This window comes from Chinchilla lanigera, unplaced genomic scaffold (assembly GCF_000276665.1).
Source record: "Chinchilla lanigera isolate Chin_1 unplaced genomic scaffold, ChiLan1.0 scaffold00013, whole genome shotgun sequence".
Taxonomy (NCBI): domain Eukaryota; kingdom Metazoa; phylum Chordata; class Mammalia; order Rodentia; family Chinchillidae; genus Chinchilla; species Chinchilla lanigera.
The window spans coordinates 1,311,052-1,324,326 of NW_004955414.1; positions in this window are offsets into that span (position 1 = coordinate 1,311,052).

The following is a 13,275-nucleotide window of genomic DNA, read 5'->3' on the forward strand; positions in this document are numbered from 1 at the left end:
AAGCTGTTAGTCTCATAGTTGAATGGGATGGCCACTGGGGAACACATTTTGCTGGACAGTTTCAAAGCCCATGAGTTGAGCTGCTTTAACAAATTGCTATAGACTGGGTGTCTTAAACCACAAACACTCACTCCCCACAGTCCTGGAGGCTGGGAAATGCAAGATCATGAAGCCAGTAAATTTGTAGTGTGGTGAAAACCCACTTTCTGGTTTGCACATACTGTCTTCGCATTGTATCCTTGCCTGGAGTGAGGGGTGGCACACAGGTGGCCAGTGCTTTTTTTGGTATAGAAGATCTGCCTACAAGTCCTTGCTCACTGACTGGGAGGTGACCTGGAAGCTTCACAGCAGTTTAGACAAGACTTAGAATAAACTCACACTCAGCTCTCTCATAACATTGACGTACCTGCTTCTTCCCTGTGACAGCCACATGGGGTGTGGTTTGGAGTTGCCATGCCCCCCAAGATGGACTGGGACAGCTCTGACAGGAGGTACAGCTGGGTTGGTCATCCCCACTCCAGATACTGCTGCTGTGTGTCTGAAGTGGTTTGGAAACCAGCCCTAAAGGGCCAAAAACTAGGGAACAATCTGGGCCTGTAATCCTTACACCCCAGTAAGGTACAATTAACACAGGTACCAACATGAAGATTCATGGATTTTAGCCCCACCATTTTCCTGGTGATGTGGAAGCTGTTGGTCAAGAAACAGCATCTCCTGATGTTCTTCCAGGATGACGTCAGCTCTCCTGGATGCTCTGTACTCACTCTGGGAGGTGTCTGTACTCTGACCAAAGCAAACTTAAATTTGAATCGAATAGGATTGCATTTGGACCAATCATAAGCTTGGATCAGAAGGCTTGGGTTTAGACTCATTTGGAGTGGTAGGCTTGAATTTGGACCAATCACAGGCCTGCTGTGGCTATCTTAGCAGCTCTCCCCTCACACTTCTCAGGTTGGTTTAGGAGAGCTCCATTTTGGTCAGGGGACACACTGTACTGGTGTACAGGCTCTGTCTAGATCAAACCTCACTCAGGTCATACTGCAAATCTACTTGTAATTTATTTCTCTGGTAGTGTGGGCTCAGAAGATCCTGTAAATCTACTTGGGATCTTATCTACTTGGTTAGAAACCATATCTACTTGGTTAGGTACAAATGCTTGAGCTGTTAGCTCTGAAGAGCTCCAGAGATCAGGGGTCTGAGAGCAGTGACAGAGACCAGCATCAGGCAGTGTTGACTGATGGTTTCCAGCATTAGCTGGTGTCAGCTGGTGGCATTTGCCAGCTCTGGAAGCAACTGGGAGGGTTGCTCAGTACTGATCACCAGCAACTGGCAGTGGCAGTAACTGGCAGGGCTGACAGCATTGACTGGTGGAAGCAACAGAGATCATCAGAAGCAAGTGGCAACCTAGGGTACAGATCTGTAACTCTTGTGCACGAGGACCATTGACATTCAAAGCCCAGAGTTGCTAGTAAAGGTGCACTTTGCCCATTTGTGGTTTCTATTTGAAATGAGCAAAAGAACCATCCATTGATTGGCAATATTCCTACAGATCTTCCAAGACATTGATTGAAAGACCTGAAACAACTTCACTGGTAAAAAATATTGGCAACCATGAAAGAAGAGAACAAGCAGGGTGTGCTGAAATTATAAATGTATTGACAAAGACGTTGAAGGAATTTTGGTTTTGGTTTACCTATACCTGAAGAGGACAGAATATGGACGTAAAAACAAGTTAGTAGTGAAGAACATAGGGAGCCTCATGCAGAGCCTAGAGCACTGACAATCAAGAGATGATTTGTGTCATTGCTGTTTCTGTGACAGGTATGTTGAGTTAGCACATGATCTTCAAGAACATTTCAGACCCAAACCATAGCATCCATAGGTATCTTGTGATTCCTTGTGACCACAGTTTCATCATTTTCTATTTGGTTATTGGAGGTAGAAATGAATGACACTGCTTGCAAGTTGTGTAACAGTGTGGTATAGACTGTAAATGCACATTATCTGCGGTTTCACCTCCTGGACTGTGACTTTGGGCAAGATATTTAATCACAACTTTGTGCCTCACTTACTTCACCTGTATGATGAGAATAATAAAAGTACATATTTTATATGGTGGTTGTGGGAATTAAGTGAATTAATATATTTAAAATCACTAAAGGAACCCTAGTTTATAATACAGGTTAGCTTTTAGTATTAGTATTTATTGCTATCATCCCATTTGCAGATGATAAAATGTGTAAAGTATAAATTTTTGTACTTTTAGCCAGAAACCTAAGCTTTCAAGTCAGGCAGAACTAGCTTTCAACTGTGATTCTGCCATATACTTAGCTGTGCGATTTTCACCAATTTTTTCTGTAAGTTCTGTTTTTTTTAATTTGTGGAAGATTAACTTTGTTCAGGAATAAACAGACATGTGTTGATTTAGACTTCAAGATTGCTCTGGCATATGTACTGTAAACTAGTACAAATAGAGGATAAGAAAACAACCAATACCTAAAGTATCCGAATTACTTTGAGTTTCTTATGGTGTTAAAAAGCAGTGAGCCTACCTGCAGGCAAGAAAAGAAAAAGAGAGACAGTGTGAAAGAGACAGAGAAGATAAAGCCCGATAAATTCATTGTAAAGTTTACCTGCTTCTAAAGTAATTGATCATATAACAATTTAATAACTTCTCAGTATTACAATCCACTTTATTAACGTTGACAAATAGTCAAACATAGGTGAGGGCAGGTTTCTGAATATAGCAACTTAGCTTCGCAGGGGTTTTCACCGGGCTGCGTTGCCAGAAGGACAGCGTCAGAGCCAGGTGTGCGTGTGGTAGAAGACGGCAGAGCCACGTCGGTATGCTAGGGCTGGGACGTAGATCCTATGTCTCTAGGTTTTGATTCAGCTACTCCGTCAGCACTGAGTAAAGCATCCTTATAAACTAAAACACAATACACTGGGGGGTTCACAAAATCTGTATGCATTTTTAGGAGCTGATTCCCTTCTAAAAGCTATTTTCTTATTTTAGAGTACATATTTTCCTTCTTCATGGAGGCCTCATTTTGCTCTCTGATAATTCATGAATTTGTTATAGGAATCAAATTAAATAGTGTAAACGAAGTTCTTAGCACAGTTGCAGACAATGAAAGAAACAGTAGATTCTATAATTATATTTCCTGGGAAACCAAAACATTAACTTTCTTTCAGAAGGAAAATAGAAAAGATTTAATATTAGCACTGAGTACCTTTTTGTTTCTTGGAAAATTTTCTTTATACTTCTTTATCTGGTGTTTTAAAAGTTGGCTGACGGTCAGCATTCTTAGATATTTTGAAGCTTACTTTTCATAGTCTTGTTTTCAAAGAACAGAACAGTGAAAAATAACGATAATGAAAAGAAACAGGAGAAAATGAAAAGACATTTGAAATTGTCCTTCACAGTTTGGTCATCAAAAGCAGTAGTATAATTGACTCACTGCAGATTTGAGAAAATAAATGCTGTCTTTCACACTGCTGTACATCTGTTTTCTGGAAAACACCACACAGACACCTTGGTGCTCAGCTCTGTAGGGAGCCATTCACCATGTCACCTTTATCACTTCTGGGGAGGTCTGCAAGGCTGTGTCCAAATTATAGACACAAGACAGCAGATGGTGTAAAAAAGAAGTCCCGCAGCACAGTAATTTCTGTTATTTTGAATCAGCCCTTCAAACAGCACTCCAGTCATCTCCATTCATTTTGCCACCTTAACCAAAATATGTGTGTATGAAAATATGTATTTATGTTCCATCTATGTCTTCAAGAGATTTCCAAGTATCTCATAGTAAAGGGCTTTGAAAAAAGAAAATTAGAATGGAAAAAAATTATTTAATGGAAAAAGACCATAACCAATTTTGGGGAACATCCTGGTTATGGTCATTAGCATGAAAATTTATTCTAAACTTTCTGGAAACACAGGCAAAAAAAAATCTCATTATTAGAAAGAAAGGCTCACTGACAGTCTGCGCAAGTCAGAGAGTGGAAGGCACCGGAAGGCGCTGATGACTGCGCGGTGCTCACCGCTGCCTGTTCTCCCCACGGAAAAGCCCAGCAGGTGATGCAGAGTCCTGGGCTGCTGGCTCTCAGCCACCTGCTGCTCTGAGCCAGAGCACCTACAGCCAAAGGCTGGAATTAGAAGGCACTGTGCAGTTGCCCAGTATAATGCACAGATTATAGCAGCAGATCTGTTTGATCCTTGTAGTTGATAGATTCTTTTGTTTTATTTTGGCTAAAGGGACTTGGCAGTTTACTTTAATAAGATCAGGAGCAGCTTATATCATTTTAGCTGATACGTATGGTTGCACCTAACCAAATAGTCTTATTCCATTTCCTTGCATTCCCTCTCCATCCTCACACAGAGGTTACTATTATTATTAGGGATTTTTTTCCACATGAAAAAGAAAATCTGGAGCTAGGCAGAAGATGGGTGAGGCAGCTTCCTACCAGCAATGGGAATCTGGGCTGTTTCTTGTTTTGGCTTCCAGCACCTTTAGTTTATAGCTTGTTTTGCCCTTTGGGGAACAGAGACTTCATCTCCAATCATGCGTGCTCCGGGAGAGAATAACTGGGGAGGCAGAGGGCTAAGGATAAAAGCTACAATATCCATACACTTTTTAACAAGGTCTCTGAAAGCCGCAGGTTCATGTCGATCTCAGTGGCAGGAATGTGAACACGTGGCTTTTCCTCATGGCAAGGAATCTGAGAAGAGACTATTTCTAACTGAACACCTTGAAACCCCAGGCAAAATTGGGTACTGGTTAAAAAGAGGGGAGAGTGATTTGGGGTATGTAATTTACAATGCTGGCCACATAGTTGTTGACTTCTTTACCTTAAAAAAATATAAACTAAGGCACAATACTTTCCATCTATTTCAGAAAGCATATTTTTACGTGGGTAATTTCTGAGTCTCTTTTGTATGTTTAAGAATAGACTTTACAGAATAGTTATAAGTTTAAAGAAAGCATGAGGAGATAGTACAGAAAGTTCTCATGTACTCTTCTCATTCAACTTCCTTTATCCTTTACAGTAGGAAGCATTTATTAGAATTAATATTACTAACTTATTGATTAAGGCAAATGGTTTATTCACATTACTTAATTTTACATCGTGTCCTCTCATTCCAGAATCCCACTAAAAATGCATTACATTGAGTTGACATGTCTCCTTAGGTTTCCCTGAACTGTGACAGTTTTCATACTTGTTTTGTTTTTCATGACCTGTGCCAGAAATTTTAAGAAAGCATGAGTGAATTTCCAAAAGTCCTTAGTAAAGACTCTCGGACATATTTCAGAGAATTGTGAAATTGAAAATGTTGAAACCTAGTGAATGTCACACTCCACAGGAAGAGAAGAAATATTATGGAAATATTGAGGGGGTGTGTAGGGAAACCTAAGTTATTTCTCCAGGAAGCTGTCATTCCTCATAGAATCAGGAGCTCTGCAGAAGTTTGAGCAAATGTTGAAGGAAAGGGCCACTGATGGAAGCACAATCTCTGCCAGGGAGTAGACATCCCATGACTCAAATCAGAGGGGCCAGGTTTCTTCTCAGGAAGGTAACTTTGCAAGCACTAGCATGAGACATGACTTCTAATTCTACATGGAGTTTATAGAACCCCCTAGGAATCTCTAGAAGTCATATGAAGAATTCAGGATGCATTAGTTTAGTGTTTTTGAAAGAAGCTGGGGATCATTACAAGAACTGTGTGATTTAAAGACTTTGGACATCTTAGAGAGAGAATATACTCATCAGAATGGTACCTGGGAAATATATTAAAGCTATGTGCTGGGGATATAAGCATGAAGTGCATTTTTTATGTTATTAAACTCATTATTGCTCACATCCTGGGAGGGAAAGGCACTTGTAAATCAAAATGAACCAATAGGAATATCATTCTGAATGCTGTTCCTATTGATTTTTTTTTCAAGATAATCCCTGGGGTGATGATCCAAAATTCACTGAAGGAGCTCCTGTTCTCTTATTTTGATTTAATTTCCTTCTCACAGTTTATTGCTCTATTAAATGTACCTTTTAAAAAAAACAAATTCACTGCACACAGATTCTGTGATTCCCCCCAGGATATTGTGTTTGCTCACTGCCTGGAAAGTAGAATAAAAATTAGATAATAAATCATTTCCAGGGTCCTTATATAGTAGTGTCTATTTTATTTTCCTTCATGACTTCATCATAAACAAAAGATAGATATGTTAACATTCTTGATAAACATAATTCCCAGGAAGCACATTCAAAGCTCTTATTATACATAAACTAATTTCCTGACTTATAGAATATGTTGAGTTCTGTCTTTTGCTTCTGGGAATGTTTAGCAATGAAACTTCATAAGTACTAGAGCATCTGTATCAGTTAGAGTCCAATCAAGAGAGAGAAACCACACCCAGTATTTTATATAATCCGAGAATCTAACACAAAGATTGCTAGTTTGTAAGAACTGCTAACTAGCTAACTAAAAGTCGAAAGAGAGCACTATGGTATCACAGAAGTGGCAAATGCAGAGAGCAGCTACCACTCTGGGCTGGTGAGAGTTTGAAATTTCTAAAACTTGGAAGCCCGAGGGAAAAGCCCCTGCCAAACTGTAATGGTTTCTGGGGAAAGGATGATGGTTAGCTTGTTCTGGTATTCCTGTGCTTGGGGAGGGACACTAAGAACAAGAGACCCAGTCCTCTGAGGAGGGGACATCAATCAGTGGTGCTACAATCTCTGGGTGGCACAATGACTGTTCCTCTAGGAATGTTGAAATGGTGCTGGCAGGAATGAGAAGACAAGTTGTGGGGTGATGGTAGCAGAATCTGAGGAGAGAGACCAAACTGGAGAGAGCGGTCATCTGAATGGGCTGGGGAGTCAGAAGGACTGCTTCACATTCCAAGCTCTACTGCCTTCTAGCTCTGTGACCTCAGGCAAATTACTTAATGTCTCTTAGCCTCAACTTTTCCATACATAAAGTTAATATTCCTTATCTGATAAGGAATGGACTTATCCGATGACTTCCTCATCATCTGAGGAAGAAGTGTGACAGTCTATGTAAAGTGCTTAGCAAAGTATCTAGTACACAAGCCCCCAATATAGTGTTGCAGCTACTGTCATGAATAAATGCATGAGAGTTTAATCAATGGTTTTTCAATTCAGGGTGATTTTTTCCCTGAGGACATTTGGCAATGCCTGAAGGTATTTTTGATTGTCAGCACTTGTGAGCAATGCTGCTAGACACCCAAGCCAGGGATCCTGCCAAATATTCTCTCCAGCATACAACGGCAAATAATTATCTGCCCCAAAATGTCAACAGTGTAGAAGTTAAGGACTGCTGGGTTAAGTAAATACCAAAAACCCCTTTGTCCTGAGAACCTTGTGCAAATATAATTCAGGGGGAAGAACGTTCAGGGAAGACTGGAGCAGGCAGGGAGCACTGTGGAAGAGGGCCAGGAAGGATGAATGTATGTGGACAGAGTGGAATACGGAGGGCATTTTAGGTAGGGGGAAGGGCAGGGACAAAGACTTGAAATGGGGACTCTGTCTTCTCCTTGATCGTCATTATTAAGTTGCACATCCAAAAGCTGCATGGCAATAGTGTGAATCACTGACTCAGAAAGGAAAATGCCAAAATAGAAATCTCCATTCAGGTCATGTCTAATGGAAATTGCCCACAACTGCCTGTTATCGTTGTGAGGGGAATACACTTCTGTGGAATCTTTCCCTGCTTCCTCTGTCCCGACAGTCAGCATCTGCACACAACTGACACTGCAGAGACCAAAGAAGCTCAAATCAAGATGGAGGGACACGGAGCATACTGCTCCCTTTTCAGACTCTCACCACCAAAAAACATCATGTTCTCCTCTAGAAACTTGGTGATGTTTCAGAGCAATGTCTTTCATAGGAAGTTCACTGTGGCTGAACCATGGATAACTCAACAAATCACCGTAGCTTTGGAACCCGTATGCACCCCATTCAAATGGAGATTTAATAGGAATCTCCACTCAGAACATGTCTAACTGAAATGACCTGACACAATCACCAGTAACTGATACAATTACCATTAAAAACACCCTGATCACAATCAGGGTGGCACTATATCAGTTACCTGGGATCTGCTGTATTTCAAAAGAACGGAGCATATATTGAATGAGGAGTCAGAAGAACTTGAGCAGTCAGCGCTGCTGCCAATAAACTCTGTAACAGTCTTTGAGGAGGGTCCATGTGGGTCCGTTAGCTTTAGGTTTCCTCCGACCAAACATAAAGCTATTGGAACAGCAGATTAGATTCTTTGGGGAGTTATTTGAACTTCAGGGATATTTTAAGTTACGTGTCTGACTTATATCTCTAATTTATTTCATTTATAGTATGAATGTCTTTTTGTTCACTGAAAAGAAAGTTTATTATTTTATTTGTTTCTTTTTTGTGAAGGAGAGTCTTTTTTTTTTTGGTCTATTAATTATATTCTGAGAAATAGTTTGGCCATTCTTTTAAAATCATGATACAGAGTAGCTTAACTATTGTTATTCTCTAATTATTTTGTTATGAAATTTGTTTTTTTTATAGGCATAAGAAGAGTACTTTTATATTTTCTTTATTAAAATTGACTTGGAGTACATTAAAATACAATAGAAATAAAGCCATTGGAAAATGCTTACTTATGTCATTTAAGATCTACATTTCTAAGAGTTTAGATGACTAGTTTCTCTGTAGAAACTAAAATACTAATGTATTTTGTAATATTGGGAAACAGAACGAAACTTGCTCTTGTCTGTTTTAAACTCGCCTTCCCATGAGGGCAGTGGGCTTACTTTGTTCAAGGACACCCTCAGCGTTTACAACGTCAGCATTTCACCCTCTTAGTGAAAACTCGATATTTTTGAATGCTGAATAATTTCAAATATTCCACCCAGGATCTAGGGATGATATAGAAAAAATGGAGAAAGAGAGAATAGTAAGTGTTTGAGAATTCAGAATAGAATGAGAAAAGAAGAAAGAAAAGCATACAAAAATATTACTTGAGCCGGGTCTTGTATTTTGAGTATGGATTTGTGTGGGGAAAGGTGAAGGAAAAGATTTTCTGAACAGTATTGGATAAGCAAAGGCTCAGAAAGCACGAAAAAGCAAAGTTCTTTGCAAAATCATAGGCAGTTTGGCCACAGTTGTAGATGGAATGCGGGGTGGGGTAGCCCTCAGGTGCTAATCCAGTAGAAGGGCTGGGACCAAACCTGTGTGTCTGCTGCAGTGAGGGGAGGGGGCAGCCAGAGGGTTGAGACAGCCTTTGAAGGATGACAGAACTTCTCTTGAAAGCAATGGGGAAAATAATTGGGGCTGAGAAGAAGCAGAGACTGAATAGAAACACAAAGTCTGCTTGTGGCTGGGAGGGAGACGGCAAAGAGAGCAGAGCAAGGCGTCTCTAATGCACTGGATCCAATTAGGCGGGAGACGAACTAACCACCAAGTGTTTCCTGCTTCCCAAAGACACTGAGTTCTTAGGAAGTTCAAAACTCAAAACACCTTGTAGTATATTGGTTCTTCTACTAGAGATCATATACTCTATGAAGCTCAAGTGGGATACTAATAATTCTCTCACTGGGAATTTCCTACTTGTAATGTGTTGACGTATTTTGACTCAGTCTTAAAAACAGGCAAGTTTCTCCAATTAGATCATATTCCATACCTTTTCTTGTAAATTAAAATAATGATACTTTTCATCATCATCATCATCATCATAGTCAAATTGTCCTCAGGACTTTTAAACATATATACTGTATATGAAAATATTTGTTTTCAAAGATATTCTCTACTAGAATTCTTGCTTCAGGAAAAATAATATGTATAATATTTTTAAAAACCAAGCAATGCTAACGTTACCAAAAGGGCTCAAAAATGCACAATGAGTAAAGTTTCTTGATATCTTATTATTTTGACACCAAGCGTGTTTTTCTGGACAAAGTGATTCATGTTGCTTTTCCTTTAGCAACACGATCCTTTCCCTGAAGCAAATACACTTTCACCCCATTGTACTTTTTTTTTTTTTGTACCAGGAATCAAGCTCATGACCTTGTGCTTGCCAAGCAGGCGCTGAGCCACTGAGCCACACCCCCGGCCCACCATTGCAATGTTTTACTGATGTCCCTTTACCATTTAAGCTGTTATCTTTCCATGTACACCTACAGTCACATAAAAAAGGCAGACTGACCATCAGGGTTCAGGTACCACTCATATTGTTGGAGTTACTGTTCACTTTTAATAAGCAGAGAGGCAGTGAGTTTCTCTTTTTCTTGCAAGATTTTATTTCTATATACATAACTGTGATGTTACAATAAAATGGACAAGACTCTTTTCTACTTTACAGAACACATGCTCCTTCCCCAACCACAGACAAGACAAAGAGCATCACTGAACAGATAACAAAGAGGATCATATCATTAGAGCTGAGCTACCTCATTACTCTGTTTAATTAGCCCTCTAATTACTTTCAGCTGCTACTTATGAGCTTCAGTGGCAGTAAGAAGCATCCTTAAGTAAATATACTGAAATCTACCTTTCAGGTCAGTAGAGAGGGTATGTTAACAGGCTTATTGGCAGTAAAATAATGAGGTCTCTTTTTTTGTAGAGACAATCATGTTGGGCTTCCATCAAACTGATCATCTTTATTCCACATTTTAACTCTAGTTTTCCCATGGATTTCTCTAGTCAAGGCCGAGGGGCCTTCAATCTCAGCCTAAATACAGTCTCAGTCTAGTTTTACACAGCTTCCAAAGATCTGGAGAAGTAAATTTCAGTTCAGAGAACAATTTTGCTGTCTGGTGAATATCTTCAACCCACACATTTAGAATGATTATGTGTGCAGGTTTTTTATAAATTTTGTAAATCAGGTAAAAAACTGTGATTAGTTTTTGATCTGTCAAAAGTACTCCCCTTTGTTTCATTTCTCTCTCTCTCTCTCTCTCTCTCTCTCTCTTTATATATATATATATATACTTATATATACTTTATATATATATATATAAATATATATATATATATATATATATATATACTTTTATCCTATCCTATGTGTGCTTAAAATTTCCAGTGGTGTTCCATTGTGTATAGAACAAAGCCAAAATCTCTCAGCCTAATGTTCTAAGCCATGCAAGACTAACTTAATTACTCTTCCTACCAAGTTCCACTAACACACATGTGCCCAACACACAAGTGCTGTTTGATTTCCTTTGATTTTTGCTTATTCCATGGCAACTGCCTAGAGTCCTTCTGTCCCAAATATATGAATCCATACCATCCCTCAAGAAGACTTTTCAAATGAAATCCATGGTGTGCTGGCCAATATTTTACAATGAGCTCTCCAGAAAAAGGCAAACTGGTTTGTAGCATTTGCTGATTTTTATAAATATTCCTACTATGGTTATATTCAGTCAATATGATGTAACTAAATGTAATATTTGGAAGAAATGAAAAGTAGCCATGATGAGAATACATTTCTATTATCACATATAATAAAATTAAACAATTACAAGAACATAGATAATAATGCAACAAATAAAATAACGAAGAGATCATGAGTCCTGAGTATTGCCTTTATCTTTAACATAGCTTATGTAATTATAAGTTAATTTAATTCTTAATAATGGCTGTGTTTAACAAGTGGCCCACCCTGAAGAGTGACCATTGGCTCCTGGAAGCTAATACAAGCTGGGTTCAGGACTGCACAGCATGGGGCCTATTATTACAACTTTGGTATATAGAAACTTCCTTCTACATGACCGTATGATGGACGTCATTGTTTTTTACAGTTCACTCAAATGGACACTGATTGAATGCCCACTATGTGCCAGGTGTTCTAGTTTAGCTATGCAGGTGAAAAGCACATAAAGAAGCAAAAAAATACAATTTCAGCTGAATGAATTTCATGAAAAAACTGAAGAGAAAGATGACAGTGACTGGATGGAGACTAGTACCCCTTATAGGGACGAGGGGGTTAATGGGTGAGCGGATATGAGGGGTGAGGCAGAGCAATGGGGGCTTGGCTTTAGATGTGTTAGGTTTCAGATGCCTTTTAGATGCCTGAGGAGGAGATGCATTTAGCCAACTTTTACATAGACTGTAGAGCTCAGGTCAGAGTCAGGCTTGGATGCAGCTGTGGATGCCTTCACACAGTCACAATAGGGGTTGAATCACACACAGGAATAAAAATGGAGAAGAGGAAAGAGCTCTGAGGTTTAAAAACCAAGCAAATGAATTGACCATATTGTACCTTCTATAAAGTTTCCAGATGTTTCTGTCTTTGCCCCCAACCAAACTATAACTTCCCTGAAAGCAAGAGCCATGTACCCCTAGAATCTGATGCACAGACTAGTTTACCCTGCTTACTCTTGCTGAACTTCATTAAGTCCAATGGCAGTAAAAGAGTATCTAAACCCCTTTACATAAAGCAGAAAAGAGCTGCAAACTTCAGTATTTTTGTTCTATACAATGCCCTTCCCTGGTATTAGAATCTCTCCTGGAGCATGCTTGGGCTATCGGTACTTGAGCAAGTATGTTGTTCTGCATTTCACAGGTGGAGCAAGCACTCTCACTAGCACTCTACAGTGAAAAAGGCAAATCAGAGAAGATGCAGACTAGCTGCAGGTCTCTGGCCCAGGTCTGATGCAGGTCAGGGATAAAGCTCAAGTTTTCTGTCTCCCTGCTCTTTAGGATCAGGGGAGTACACAGTATGTACAATGACAGATTCTTCAAAGGAACCCCAGAATCCAAGAAAGCATCTACTTCAAAGTATCTTCAAGAGTGTAGAGAAAAAGATTTACTCTAAGAACAAATAGCACTTTAACTTAGGAAGAAAAAAGCGATCTTGCAACTAAAGTCAGAAGTAAACAAGTGTATGTTATGTGTTTTTTAGGAAAGACATTCCTTACATTGAATCTGAGTGCTATTTCACTTTGCTAAGCTGAGAATTTATCATTTAACAATGGCCTCCAGGGTTCCAGAGATAAGAATGTTTTCTGAAATCATAAATGTATTAAACTTCCTTATTTGAAGGATAGGAAAGGAAGAAATGAAATTGTGATTATTCAAAGATCACAAGATACTCTACATGGAAAACCCCAAAAACTCCACCAAAAGACTCCTAGAATTAATAAACAAATTCAGTGGCATACCTGGATACAAAGTCAACACTCAAAAAACAATAGCATTCCTATACACAAACAACAAACAGACTGAGAGAGAAATTAGGGAAACCATACCTTTCACAATAGTATCCAAAAA